The sequence below is a fragment of the Phyllobates terribilis genome, unplaced genomic scaffold, assembly GCF_046119375.1.
Source record: "Phyllobates terribilis strain yellow unplaced genomic scaffold, ASM4611937v1 Scaffold_734__1_contigs__length_741531, whole genome shotgun sequence".
NCBI classification, from domain to species: domain Eukaryota; kingdom Metazoa; phylum Chordata; class Amphibia; order Anura; family Dendrobatidae; genus Phyllobates; species Phyllobates terribilis.
The window spans coordinates 506640-520079 of record NW_027363494.1 but is presented as its reverse complement, the minus strand read 5'-3'; the positions used below and the strand labels follow the sequence as shown (position 1 = coordinate 520079).

At 45.2% G+C, this 13440-nt stretch overlaps 10 non-coding genes across 10 annotated transcripts; all 10 read right to left on the bottom strand.

Annotated features, from left to right (window-relative positions):
* Positions 1–786: 786 nt before the first annotated feature.
* LOC141237689 (U2 spliceosomal RNA) lies at positions 787–977 on the bottom strand. Its single transcript, XR_012303217.1, has one exon. It is a non-coding gene; the product is annotated as a U2 spliceosomal RNA (small nuclear RNA).
* A 1119-nt stretch (positions 978–2096) lies between these two features.
* Positions 2097–2287, bottom strand: LOC141237919 (U2 spliceosomal RNA). Its single transcript, XR_012303440.1, has one exon. It is a non-coding gene; the product is annotated as a U2 spliceosomal RNA (small nuclear RNA).
* Positions 2288–3409: 1122 nt separating this feature from the next.
* Positions 3410–3600, bottom strand: LOC141237688 (U2 spliceosomal RNA). The gene has a single exon (XR_012303216.1). It is a non-coding gene; the product is annotated as a U2 spliceosomal RNA (small nuclear RNA).
* A 1122-nt stretch (positions 3601–4722) lies between these two features.
* On the bottom strand, positions 4723–4913 carry LOC141237482 (U2 spliceosomal RNA). Its single transcript, XR_012303017.1, has one exon. It is a non-coding gene; the product is annotated as a U2 spliceosomal RNA (small nuclear RNA).
* A 1118-nt stretch (positions 4914–6031) lies between these two features.
* LOC141237823 (U2 spliceosomal RNA) lies at positions 6032–6222 on the bottom strand. Its single transcript, XR_012303347.1, has one exon. It is a non-coding gene; the product is annotated as a U2 spliceosomal RNA (small nuclear RNA).
* A 1125-nt stretch (positions 6223–7347) lies between these two features.
* Positions 7348–7538, bottom strand: LOC141237686 (U2 spliceosomal RNA). Its single transcript, XR_012303215.1, has one exon. It is a non-coding gene; the product is annotated as a U2 spliceosomal RNA (small nuclear RNA).
* Positions 7539–8659: 1121 nt separating this feature from the next.
* Positions 8660–8850, bottom strand: LOC141237685 (U2 spliceosomal RNA). The gene has a single exon (XR_012303214.1). It is a non-coding gene; the product is annotated as a U2 spliceosomal RNA (small nuclear RNA).
* Positions 8851–9972: 1122 nt separating this feature from the next.
* LOC141237684 (U2 spliceosomal RNA) lies at positions 9973–10163 on the bottom strand. The gene has a single exon (XR_012303213.1). It is a non-coding gene; the product is annotated as a U2 spliceosomal RNA (small nuclear RNA).
* A 1121-nt stretch (positions 10164–11284) lies between these two features.
* Positions 11285–11475, bottom strand: LOC141237911 (U2 spliceosomal RNA). The gene has a single exon (XR_012303431.1). It is a non-coding gene; the product is annotated as a U2 spliceosomal RNA (small nuclear RNA).
* A 1121-nt stretch (positions 11476–12596) lies between these two features.
* LOC141237683 (U2 spliceosomal RNA) lies at positions 12597–12787 on the bottom strand. The gene has a single exon (XR_012303212.1). It is a non-coding gene; the product is annotated as a U2 spliceosomal RNA (small nuclear RNA).
* Positions 12788–13440: the final 653 nt, after the last annotated feature.

The following is a 13440-nucleotide window of genomic DNA, read 5'->3' as shown; positions in this document are numbered from 1 at the left end:
TGCTGCTGGCTGTCCAGCAGCAGACTGAAGGTGGCTGCTGCTGTGCGCAGGTATATAAAGGCTCAGAGCCTATTATGACACGCGCAGCCAGCGTTCCATTGCCACATTCCGTCTACTGCAGGCGGGATACCTGGATGGCTGAATGTCACTGAGAAGCTCACAGAGACCGCCATAAGCAACAGTTTAAAAGAATGCCACAGACTAATCAACCAAACTTTTTGGGTTGGTTTCTCTTTTATAGTCTGCAGGCATTAAATGAAAGAAGTCAGTGTTCCAGCAGAGGGAGACAACGTTTCAGAAAAGGCATTGTAGCAAACCAAAAAAGAAATTTTAAGCGCAGCAGAGTAACCAGCTCACATACCTGTTAGCTCAGGTGAGTTTAAAAGGCTGCTGTTGATAACAAGGGCATTTGCTAAATAGATGGTGTGTGTGCAACAATATACTGAAAGGTCAATTATATTGTGCAGCTTATCTCACCACCTGTAGTTATTTAGGTGAAAGCTCCAAAATGCTTGCCTAATATGTCTGTTTATCCAAGAGGTAGTATAGAGGGAGAGCTAGATAGATAGCATTGCATTACATTACATTACATGGCAATGCAATGCACAGTTGCTGAAGTTGAACCAAAATGAGCTTGTCATCTGGCTTCTGCAACTTTTAACATGAAAAATCCAATGAGGAGAAGAAAAGCAAAGCCAAAGAGTCCATCCCAAAATCCGACAAACAAGCAAAATGAACAAAAAGCATTGAATTCAATTCTTTCTGATTTTAGAAACTGCATTAAAGAAGGGGTGCACCGGTCCTGGAGATACTGCAATACCAGGTCAATGCGTGGAGTGGACAGAGCAAGCTCTTTTTCCATCTCCCTGTTCTAAAAATCCATTTAATATATGGTCCCCAGATAGGGGACGTATCAGATATTAAACTGATAAGAACAGATACTACACTTGATCTTAGCCAAAAGGCCGAGAAGCGATAACCAGAATTGGTTTCCGACTACGGTGCCACCCAAGGATTCTGAAAAGTCCATTTGTGGAGATGGCCACCTGGACTCCCGTTAAGAAGACATGCTGTCAACCTCTAGATCCCTCACATGCCTGCACTTTTCGGCTTGCTGCTGCTGCAATCCACGCGTTTTAGATCTGCATAACTCCACCTCTTTTAGCACAGTACCCTCAACCCCCGGCTGTTCCCACCCGCCTCAACACCGTTGGAAGGGAGGAGAACCAATTAAGGCGGGGGGGGGTGGAACGAGCAGCTGTCTACCCTTAGCAGGAGGGTTGCTGATTAATTACCTCTCCTGCTGCTGCTGCTGCTGGCTGTCCAGCAGCAGACTGAAGGTGGCTGCTGCTGTGCGCAGGTATATAAAGGCTCAGAGCCTATTATGACACGCGCAGCCAGCGTTCCATTGCCACATTCCGTCTACTGCAGGCGGGATACCTGGATGGCTGAATGTCACTGAGAAGCTCACAGAGACCGCCATAAGCAACAGTTTAAAAGAATGCCACAGACTAATCAACCAAACTTTTTGGGTTGGTTTCTCTTTTATAGTCTGCAGGCATTAAATGAAAGAAGTCAGTGTTCCAGCAGAGGGAGACAACGTTTCAGAAAAGGCATTGTAGCAAACCAAAAAAGAAATTTTAAGCGCAGCAGAGTAACCAGCTCACATACCTGTTAGCTCAGGTGAGTTTAAAAGGCTGCTGTTGATAACAAGGGCATTTGCTAAATAGATGGTGTGTGTGCAACAATATACTGAAAGGTCAATTATATTGTGCAGCTTATCTCACCACCTGTAGTTATTTAGGTGAAAGCTCCAAAATGCTTGCCTAATATGTCTGTTTATCCAAAAGGAAGTATAGAGGGAGAGCTAGATAGATAGCATTGCATTACATTACATTACATGGCAATGCAATGCACAGTTGCTGAAGTTGAACCAAAATGAGCTTGTCATCTGGCTTCTGCAACTTTTAACATGAAAAATCCAATGAGGAGAAGAAAAGCAAAGCCAAAGAGTCCATCCCAAAATCCGACAAACAAGCAAAATGAACAAAAAGCATTGAATTCAATTCTTTCTGATTTTAGAAACTGCATTAAAGAAGGGGTGCACCGGTCCTGGAGATACTGCAATACCAGTTCAATGCGTGGAGTGGACAGAGCAAGCTCTTTTTCCATCTCCCTGTTCTAAAAATCCATTTAATATATGGTCCCCAGATAGGGGACGTATCAGATATTAAACTGATAAGAACAGATACTACACTTGATCTTAGCCAAAAGGCCGAGAAGCGATAACCAGAATTGGTTTCCGACTACGGTGCCACCCAAGGATTCTGAAAAGTCCATTTGTGGAGATGGCCACCTGGACTCCCGTTAAGAAGACATGCTGTCAACCTCTAGATCCCTCACATGCCTGCACTTTTCGGCTTGCTGCTGCTGCAATCCACGCGTTTTAGATCTGCATAACTCCACCTCTTTTAGCACAGTACCCTCAACCCCCGGCTGTTCCCACCCGCCTCAACACCGTTGGAAGGGAGGAGAACCAATTAAGGCGGGGGGGGGGGGTGGAACGAGCAGCTGTCTACCCTTAGCAGGAGGGTTGCTGATTAATTACCTCTCCTGCTGCTGCTGCTGCTGGCTGTCCAGCAGCAGACTGAAGGTGGCTGCTGCTGTGCGCAGGTATATAAAGGCTCAGAGCCTATTATGACACGCGCAGCCAGCGTTCCATTGCCACATTCCGTCTACTGCAGGCGGGATACCTGGATGGCTGAATGTCACTGAGAAGCTCACAGAGACCGCCATAAGCAACAGTTTAAAAGAATGCCACAGACTAATCAACCAAACTTTTTGGGTTGGTTTCTCTTTTATAGTCTGCAGGCATTAAATGAAAGAAGTCAGTGTTCCAGCAGAGGGAGACAACGTTTCAGAAAAGGCATTGTAGCAAACCAAAAAAGAAATTTTAAGCGCAGCAGAGTAACCAGCTCACATACCTGTTAGCTCAGGTGAGTTTAAAAGGCTGCTGTTGATAACAAGGGCATTTGCTAAATAGATGGTGTGTGTGCAACAATATACTGAAAGGTCAATTATATTGTGCAGCTTATCTCACCACCTGTAGTTATTTAGGTGAAAGCTCCAAAATGCTTGCCTAATATGTCTGTTTATCCAAAAGGAAGTATAGAGGGAGAGCTAGATAGATAGCATTGCATTACATTACATTACATGGCAATGCAATGCACAGTTGCTGAAGTTGAACCAAAATGAGCTTGTCATCTGGCTTCTGCAACTTTTAACATGAAAAATCCAATGAGGAGAAGAAAAGCAAAGCCAAAGAGTCCATCCCAAAATCCGACAAACAAGCAAAATGAACAAAAAGCATTGAATTCAATTCTTTCTGATTTTAGAAACTGCATTAAAGAAGGGGTGCACCGGTCCTGGAGATACTGCAATACCAGGTCAATGCGTGGAGTGGACAGAGCAAGCTCTTTTTCCATCTCCCTGTTCTAAAAATCCATTTAATATATGGTCCCCAGATAGGGGACGTATCAGATATTAAACTGATAAGAACAGATACTACACTTGATCTTAGCCAAAAGGCCGAGAAGCGATAACCAGAATTGGTTTCCGACTACGGTGCCACCCAAGGATTCTGAAAAGTCCATTTGTGGAGATGGCCACCTGGACTCCCGTTAAGAAGACATGCTGTCAACCTCTAGATCCCTCACATGCCTGCACTTTTCGGCTTGCTGCTGCTGCAATCCACGCGTTTTAGATCTGCATAACTCCACCTCTTTTAGCACAGTACCCTCAACCCCCGGCTGTTCCCACCCGCCTCAACACCGTTGGAAGGGAGGAGAACCAATTAAGGCGGGGGGGGGGGGTGGAACGAGCAGCTGTCTACCCTTAGCAGGAGGGTTGCTGATTAATTACCTCTCCTGCTGCTGCTGCTGCTGGCTGTCCAGCAGCAGACTGAAGGTGGCTGCTGCTGTGCGCAGGTATATAAAGGCTCAGAGCCTATTATGACACGCGCAGCCAGCGTTCCATTGCCACATTCCGTCTACTGCAGGCGGGATACCTGGATGGCTGAATGTCACTGAGAAGCTCACAGAGACCGCCATAAGCAACAGTTTAAAAGAATGCCACAGACTAATCAACCAAACTTTTTGGGTTGGTTTCTCTTTTATAGTCTGCAGGCATTAAATGAAAGAAGTCAGTGTTCCAGCAGAGGGAGACAACGTTTCAGAAAAGGCATTGTAGCAAACCAAAAAAGAAATTTTAAGCGCAGCAGAGTAACCAGCTCACATACCTGTTAGCTTAGGTGAGTTTAAAAGGCTGCTGTTGATAACAAGGGCATTTGCTAAATAGATGGTGTGTGTGCAACAATATACTGAAAGGTCAATTATATTGTGCAGCTTATCTCACCACCTGTAGTTATTTAGGTGAAAGCTCCAAAATGCTTGCCTAATATGTCTGTTTATCCAAAAGGAAGTATAGAGGGAGAGCTAGATAGATAGCTTTGCATTACATTACATTACATGGCAATGCAATGCACAGTTGCTGAAGTTGAACCAAAATGAGCTTGTCATCTGGCTTCTGCAACTTTTAACATGAAAAATCCAATGAGGAGAAGAAAAGCAAAGCCAAAGAGTCCATCCCAAAATCCGACAAACAAGCAAAATGAACAAAAAGCATTGAATTCAATTCTTTCTGATTTTAGAAACTGCATTAAAGAAGGGGTGCACCGGTCCTGGAGATAATGCAATACCAGGTCAATGCGTGGAGTGGACAGAGCAAGCTCTTTTTCCATCTCCCTGTTCTAAAAATCCATTTAATATATGGTCCCCAGATAGGGGACGTATCAGATATTAAACTGATAAGAACAGATACTACACTTGATCTTAGCCAAAAGGCCGAGAAGCGATAACCAGAATTGGTTTCCGACTACGGTGCCACCCAAGGATTCTGAAAAGTCCATTTGTGGAGATGGCCACCTGGACTCCCGTTAAGAAGACATGCTGTCAACCTCTAGATCCCTCACATGCCTGCACTTTTCGGCTTGCTGCTGCTGCAATCCACGCGTTTTAGATCTGCATAACTCCACCTCTTTTAGCACAGTACCCTCAACCCCCGGCTGTTCCCACCCGCCTCAACACCGTTGGAAGGGAGGAGAACCAATTAAGGCGGGGGGGGGGGAACGAGCAGCTGTCTACCCTTAGCAGGAGGGTTGCTGATTAATTACCTCTCCTGCTGCTGCTGCTGCTGGCTGTCCAGCAGCAGACTGAAGGTGGCTGCTGCTGTGCACAGGTATATAAAGGCTCAGAGCCTATTATGACACGCGCAGCCAGCGTTCCATTGCCACATTCCGTCTACTGCAGGCGGGATACCTGGATGGCTGAATGTCACTGAGAAGCTCACAGAGACCGCCATAAGCAACAGTTTAAAAGAATGCCACAGACTAATCAACCAAACTTTTTGGGTTGGTTTCTCTTTTATAGTCTGCAGGCATTAAATGAAAGAAGTCAGTGTTCCAGCAGAGGGAGACAACGTTTCAGAAAAGGCATTGTAGCAAACCAAAAAAGAAATTTTAAGCGCAGCAGAGTAACCAGCTCACATACCTGTTAGCTCAGGTGAGTTTAAAAGGCTGCTGTTGATAACAAGGGCATTTGCTAAATAGATGGTGTGTGTGCAACAATATACTGAAAGGTCAATTATATTGTGCAGCTTATCTCACCACCTGTAGTTATTTAGGTGAAAGCTCCAAAATGCTTGCCTAATATGTCTGTTTATCCAAAAGGAAGTATAGAGGGAGAGCTAGATAGATAGCATTGCATTACATTACATTACATGGCAATGCAATGCACAGTTGCTGAAGTTGAACCAAAATGAGCTTGTCATCTGGCTTCTGCAACTTTTAACATGAAAAATCCAATGAGGAGAAGAAAAGCAAAGCCAAAGAGTCCATCCCAAAATCCGACAAACAAGCAAAATGAACAAAAAGCATTGAATTCAATTCTTTCTGATTTTAGAAACTGCATTAAAGAAGGGGTGCACCGGTCCTGGAGATACTGCAATACCAGGTCAATGCGTGGAGTGGACAGAGCAAGCTCTTTTTCCATCTCCCTGATCTAAAAATCCATTTAATATATGGTCCCCAGATAGGGGACGTATCAGATATTAAACTGATAAGAACAGATACTACACTTGATCTTAGCCAAAAGGCCGAGAAGCGATAACCAGAATTGGTTTCCGACTACGGTGCCACCCAAGGATTCTGAAAAGTCCATTTGTGGAGATGGCCACCTGGACTCCCGTTAAGAAGACATGCTGTCAACCTCTAGATCCCTCACATGCCTGCAATTTTCGGCTTGCTGCTGCTGCAATCCACGCGTTTTAGATCTGCATAACTCCACCTCTTTTAGCACAGTACCCTCAACCCCCGGCTGTTCCCACCCGCCTCAACACCGTTGGAAGGGAGGAGAACCAATTAAGGCGGGGGGGGGGTGGGGTGGAACGAACAGCTGTCTACCCTTAGCAGGAGGGTTGCTGATTAATTACCTCTCCTGCTGCTGCTGCTGCTGGCTGTCCAGCAGCAGACTGAAGGTGGCTGCTGCTGTGCGCAGGTATATAAAGGCTCAGAGCCTATTATGACACGCGCAGCCAGCGTTCCATTGCCACATTCCGTCTACTGCAGGCGGGATACCTGGATGGCTGAATGTCACTGAGAAGCTCACAGAGACCGCCATAAGCAACAGTTTAAAAGAATGCCACAGACTAATCAACCAAACTTTTTGGGTTGGTTTCTCCTTTATAGTCTGCAGGCATTAAATGAAAGAAGTCAGTGTTCCAGCAGAGGGAGACAACGTTTCAGAAAAGGCATTGTAGCAAACCAAAAAAGAAATTTTAAGCGCAGCAGAGTAACCAGCTCACATACCTGTTAGCTCAGGTGAGTTTAAAAGGCTGCTGTTGATAACAAGGGCATTTGCTAAATAGATGGTGTGTGTGCAACAATATACTGAAAGGTCAATTATATTGTGCAGCTTATCTCACCACCTGTAGTTATTTAGGTGAAAGCTCCAAAATGCTTGCCTAATATGTCTGTTTATCCAAAAGGAAGTATAGAGGGAGAGCTAGATAGATAGCATTGCATTACATTACATTACATGGCAATGCAATGCACAGTTGCTGAAGTTGAACCAAAATGAGCTTGTCATCTGGCTTCTGCAACTTTTAACATGAAAAATCCAATGAGGAGAAGAAAAGCAAAGCCAAAGAGTCCATCCCAAAATCCGACAAACAAGCAAAATGAACAAAAAGCATTGAATTCAATTCTTTCTGATTTTAGAAACTGCATTAAAGAAGGGGTGCACCGGTCCTGGAGATACTGCAATACCAGGTCAATGCGTGGAGTGGACAGAGCAAGCTCTTTTTCCATCTCCCTGTTCTAAAAATCCATTTAATATATGGTCCCCAGATAGGGGACGTATCAGATATTAAACTGATAAGAACAGATACTACACTTGATCTTAGCCAAAAGGCCGAGAAGCGATAACCAGAATTGGTTTCCGACTACGGTGCCACCCAAGGATTCTGAAAAGTCCATTTGTGGAGATGGCCACCTGGACTCCCGTTAAGAAGACATGCTGTCAACCTCTAGATCCCTCACATGCCTGCACTTTTCGGCTTGCTGCTGCTGCAATCCACGCGTTTTAGATCTGCATAACTCCACCTCTTTTAGCACAGTACCCTCAACCCCCGGCTGTTCCCACCCGCCTCAACACCGTTGGAAGGGAGGAGAACCAATTAAGGCGGGGGGGGGGGTGGAACGAGCAGCTGTCTACCCTTAGCAGGAGGGTTGCTGATTAATTACCTCTCCTGCTGCTGCTGCTGCTGGCTGTCCAGCAGCAGACTGAAGGTGGCTGCTGCTGTGCGCAGGTATATAAAGGCTCAGAGCCTATTATGACACGCGCAGCCAGCGTTCCATTGCCACATTCCGTCTACTGCAGGCGGGATGCCTGGATGGCTGAATGTCACTGAGAAGCTCACAGAGACCGCCATAAGCAACAGTTTAAAAGAATGCCACAGACTAATCAACCAAACTTTTTGGGTTGTTTTCTCTTTTATAGTCTGCAGGCATTAAATGAAAGAAGTCAGTGTTCCAGCAGAGGGAGACAACGTTTCAGAAAAGGCATTGTAGCAAACCAAAAAAGAAATTTTAAGCGCAGCAGAGTAACCAGCTCACATACCTGTTAGCTCAGGTGAGTTTAAAAGGCTGCTGTTGATAACAAGGGCATTTGCTAAATAGATGTTGTGTGTGCAACAATATACTGAAAGGTCAATTATATTGTGCAGCTTATCTCACCACCTGTAGTTATTTAGGTGAAAGCTCCAAAATGCTTGCCTAATATGTCTGTTTATCCAAAAGGAAGTATAGAGGGAGAGCTAGATAGATAGCATTGCATTACATTACATTACATGGCAATGCAATGCACAGTTGCTGAAGTTGAACCAAAATGAGCTTGTCATCTGGCTTCTGCAACTTTTAACATGAAAAATCCAATGAGGAGAAGAAAAGCAAAGCCAAAGAGTCCATCCCAAAATCCGACAAACAAGCAAAATGAACAAAAAGCATTGAATTCAATTCTTTCTGATTTTAGAAACTGCATTAAAGAAGGGGTGCACCGGTCCTGGAGATACTGCAATACCAGGTCAATGCGTGGAGTGGACAGAGCAAGCTCTTTTTCCATCTCCCTGTTCTAAAAATCCATTTAATATATGGTCCCCAGATAGGGGACGTATCAGATATTAAACTGATAAGAACAGATACTACACTTGATCTTAGCCAAAAGGCCGAGAAGCGATAACCAGAATTGGTTTCCGACTACGGTGCCACCCAAGGATTCTGAAAAGTCCATTTGTGGAGATGGCCACCTGGACTCCCGTTAAGAAGACATGCTGTCAACCTCTAGATCCCTCACATGCCTGCACTTTTCGGCTTGCTGCTGCTGCAATCCACGCGTTTTAGATCTGCATAACTTCACCTCTTTTAGCACAGTACCCTCAACCCCCGGCTGTTCCCACCCGCCTCAACACCGTTGGAAGGGAGGAGAACCAATTAAGGCGGGGGGGGGGGGTGGAACGAGCAGCTGTCTACCCTTAGCAGGAGGGTTGCTGATTAATTACCTCTCCTGCTGCTGCTGCTGCTGGCTGTCCAGCAGCAGACTGAAGGTGGCTGCTGCTGTGCGCAGGTATATAAAGGCTCAGAGCCTATTATGACACGCGCAGCCAGCGTTCCATTGCCACATTCCGTCTACTGCAGGCGGGATGCCTGGATGGCTGAATGTCACTGAGAAGCTCACAGAGACCGCCATAAGCAACAGTTTAAAAGAATGCCACAGACTAATCAACCAAACTTTTTGGGTTGGTTTCTCTTTTATAGTCTGCAGGCATTAAATGAAAGAAGTCAGTGTTCCAGCAGAGGGAGACAACGTTTCAGAAAAGGCATTGTAGCAAACCAAAAAAGAAATTTTAAGCGCAGCAGAGTAACCAGCTCACATACCTGTTAGCTCAGGTGAGTTTAAAAGGCTGCTGTTGATAACAAGGGCATTTGCTAAATAGATGTTGTGTGTGCAACAATATACTGAAAGGTCAATTATATTGTGCAGCTTATCTCACCACCTGTAGTTATTTAGGTGAAAGCTCCAAAATGCTTGCCTAATATGTCTGTTTATCCAAAAGGAAGTATAGAGGGAGAGCTAGATAGATAGCATTGCATTACATTACATTACATGGCAATGCAATGCACAGTTGCTGAAGTTGAACCAAAATGAGCTTGTCATCTGGCTTCTGCAACTTTTAACATGAAAAATCCAATGAGGAGAAGAAAAGCAAAGCCAAAGAGTCCATCCCAAAATCCGACAAACAAGCAAAATGAACAAAAAGCATTGAATTCAATTCTTTCTGATTTTAGAAACTGCATTAAAGAAGGGGTGCACCGGTCCTGGAGATACTGCAATACCAGGTCAATGCGTGGAGTGGACAGAGCAAGCTCTTTTTCCATCTCCCTGTTCTAAAAATCCATTTAATATATGGTCCCCAGATAGGGGACGTATCAGATATTAAACTGATAAGAACAGATACTACACTTGATCTTAGCCAAAAGGCCGAGAAGCGATAACCAGAATTGGTTTCCGACTACGGTGCCACCCAAGGATTCTGAAAAGTCCATTTGTGGAGATGGCCACCTGGACTCCCGTTAAGAAGACATGCTGTCAACCTCTAGATCCCTCACATGCCTGCACTTTTCGGCTTGCTGCTGCTGCAATCCACGCGTTTTAGATCTGCATAACTCCACCTCTTTTAGCACAGTACCCTCAACCCCCGGCTGTTCCCACCCGCCTCAACACCGTTGGAAGGGAGGAGAACCAATTAAGGCGGGGGGGGGGGTGGAACGAGCAGCTGTCTACCCTTAGCAGGAGGGTTGCTGATTAATTACCTCTCCTGCTGCTGCTGCTGCTGGCTGTCCAGCAGCAGACTGAAGGTGGCTGCTGCTGTGCGCAGGTATATAAAGGCTCAGAGCCTATTATGACACGCGCAGCCAGCGTTCCATTGCCACATTCCGTCTACTGCAGGCGGGATACCTGGATGGCTGAATGTCACTGAGAAGCTCACAGAGACTGCCATAAGCAACAGTTTAAAAGAATGCCACAGACTAATCAACCAAACTTTTTGGGTTGGTTTCTCTTTTATAGTCTGCAGGCATTAAATGAAAGAAGTCAGTGTTCCAGCAGAGGGAGACAACGTTTCAGAAAAGGCATTGTAGCAAACCAAAAAAGAAATTTTAAGCGCAGCAGAGTAACCAGCTCACATACCTGTTAGCTCAGGTGAGTTTAAAAGGCTGCTGTTGATAACAAGGGCATTTGCTAAATAGATGGTGTGTGTGCAACAATATACTGAAAGGTCAATTATATTGTGCAGCTTATCTCACCACCTGTAGTTATTTAGGTGAAAGCTCCAAAATGCTTGCCTAATATGTCTGTTTATCCAAAAGGAAGTATAGAGGGAGAGCTAGATAGATAGCATTGCATTACATTACATTACATGGCAATGCAATGCACAGTTGCTGAAGTTGAACCAAAATGAGCTTGTCATCTGGCTTCTGCAACTTTTAACATGAAAAATCCAATGAGGAGAAGAAAAGCAAAGCCAAAGAGTCCATCCCAAAATCCGACAAACAAGCAAAATGAACAAAAAGCATTGAATTCAATTCTTTCTGATTTTAGAAACTGCATTAAAGAAGGGGTGCACCGGTCCTGGAGATACTGCAATACCAGGTCAATGCGTGGAGTGGACAGAGCAAGCTCTTTTTCCATCTCCCTGTTCTAAAAATCCATTTAATATATGGTCCCCAGATAAGGGACGTATCAGATATTAAACTGATAAGAACAGATACTACACTTGATCTTAGCCAAAAGGCTGAGAAGCGATAACCAGAATTGGTTTCCGACTACGGTGCCACCCAAGGATTCTGAAAAGTCCATTTGTGGAGATAGCCACCTGGACTCCCGTTAAGAAGACATGCTGTCAACCTCTAGATCCCTCACATGCCTGCACTTTTCGGCTTGCTGCTGCTGCAATCCACGCGTTTTAGATCTGCATAACTCCACCTCTTTTAGCACAGTACCCTCAACCCCCGTCTGTTCCCACCCGCCTCAACACCGTTGGAAGGGAGGAGAACCAATTAAGGCGGGGGGGGGGGTGGAACGAGCAGCTGTCTACCCTTAGCAGGAGGGTTGCTGATTAATTACCTCTCCTGCTGCTGCTGCTGCTGGCTGTCCAGCAGCAGACTGAAGGTGGCTGCTGCTGTGCGCAGGTATATAAAGGCTCAGAGCCTATTATGACACGCGCAGCCAGCGTTCCATTGCCACATTCCGTCTACTGCAGGCGGGATACCTGGATGGCTGAATGTCACTGAGAAGCTCACAGAGACCGCCATAAGCAACAGTTTAAAAGAATGCCACAGACTAATCAACCAAACTTTTTGGGTTGGTTTCTCTTTTATAGTCTGCAGGCATTAAATGAAAGAAGTCAGTGTTCCAGCAGAGGGAGACAACGTTTCAGAAAAGGCATTGTAGCAAACCAAAAAAGAAATTTTAAGCGCAGCAGAGTAACCAGCTCACATACCTGTTAGCTCAGGTGAGTTTAAAAGGCTGCTGTTGATAACAAGGGCATTTGCTAAATAGATGGTGTGTGTGCAACAATATACTGAAAGGTCAATTATATTGTGCAGCTTATCTCACCACCTGTAGTTATTTAGGTGAAAGCTCCAAAATGCTTGCCTAATATGTCTGTTTATCCAAAAGGAAGTATAGAGGGAGAGCTAGATAGATAGCATTGCATTACATTACATTACATGGCAATGCAATGCACAGTTGCTGAAGTTGAACCAAAATGAGCTTGTCATCTGGCTTCTGCAACTTTTAACATGAAAAATCCAATGAGGAGAAGAAAAGCAAAGCCAAAGAGTCCATCCCAAAATCCGACAAACAAGCAAAATGAACAAAAAGCATTGAATTCAATTCTTTCTGATTTTAGAAACTGCATTAAAGAAGGGGTGCACCGGTCCTGGAGATACTGCAATACCAGGTCAATGCGTGGAGTGGACAGAGCAAGCTCTTTTTCCATCTCCCTGTTCTAAAAATCCATTTAATATATGGTCCCCAGATAGGGGACGTATCAGATATTAAACTGATAAGAACAGATACTACACTTGATCTTAGCCAAAAGGCCGAGAAGCGATAACCAGAATTGGTTTCCGACTACGGTGCCACCCAAGGATTCTGAAATGTCCATTTGTGGAGATGGCCACCTGGACTCCCGTTAAGAAGACATGCTGTCAACCTCTAGATCCCTCACATGCCTGCACTTTTCGGCTTGCTGCTGCTGCAATCCACGCGTTTTAGATCTGCATAACTCCACCTCTTTTAGCACAGTACCCTCAACCCCCGGCTGTTCCCACCCGCCTCAACACCGTTGGAAGGGAGGAGAACCAATTAAGGCGGGGGGGGGGGTGGAACGAGCAGCTGTCTACCCTTAGCAGGAGGGTTGCTGATTAATTACCTCTCCTGCTGCTGCTGCTGCTGGCTGTCCAGCAGCAGACTGAAGGTGGCTGCTGCTGTGCGCAGGTATATAAAGGCTCAGAGCCTATTATGACACGCGCAGCCAGCGTTCCATTGCCACATTCCGTCTACTGCAGGCGGGATACCTGGATGGCTGAATGTCACTGAGAAGCTCACAGAGACCGCCATAAGCAACAGTTTAAAAGAATGCCACAGACTAATCAACCAAACTTTTTGGGTTGGTTTCTCTTTTATAGTCTGCAGGCATTAAATGAAAGAAGTCAGTGTTCCAGCAGAGGGAGACAACGTTTCAGAAAAGGCATTGTAGCAAACC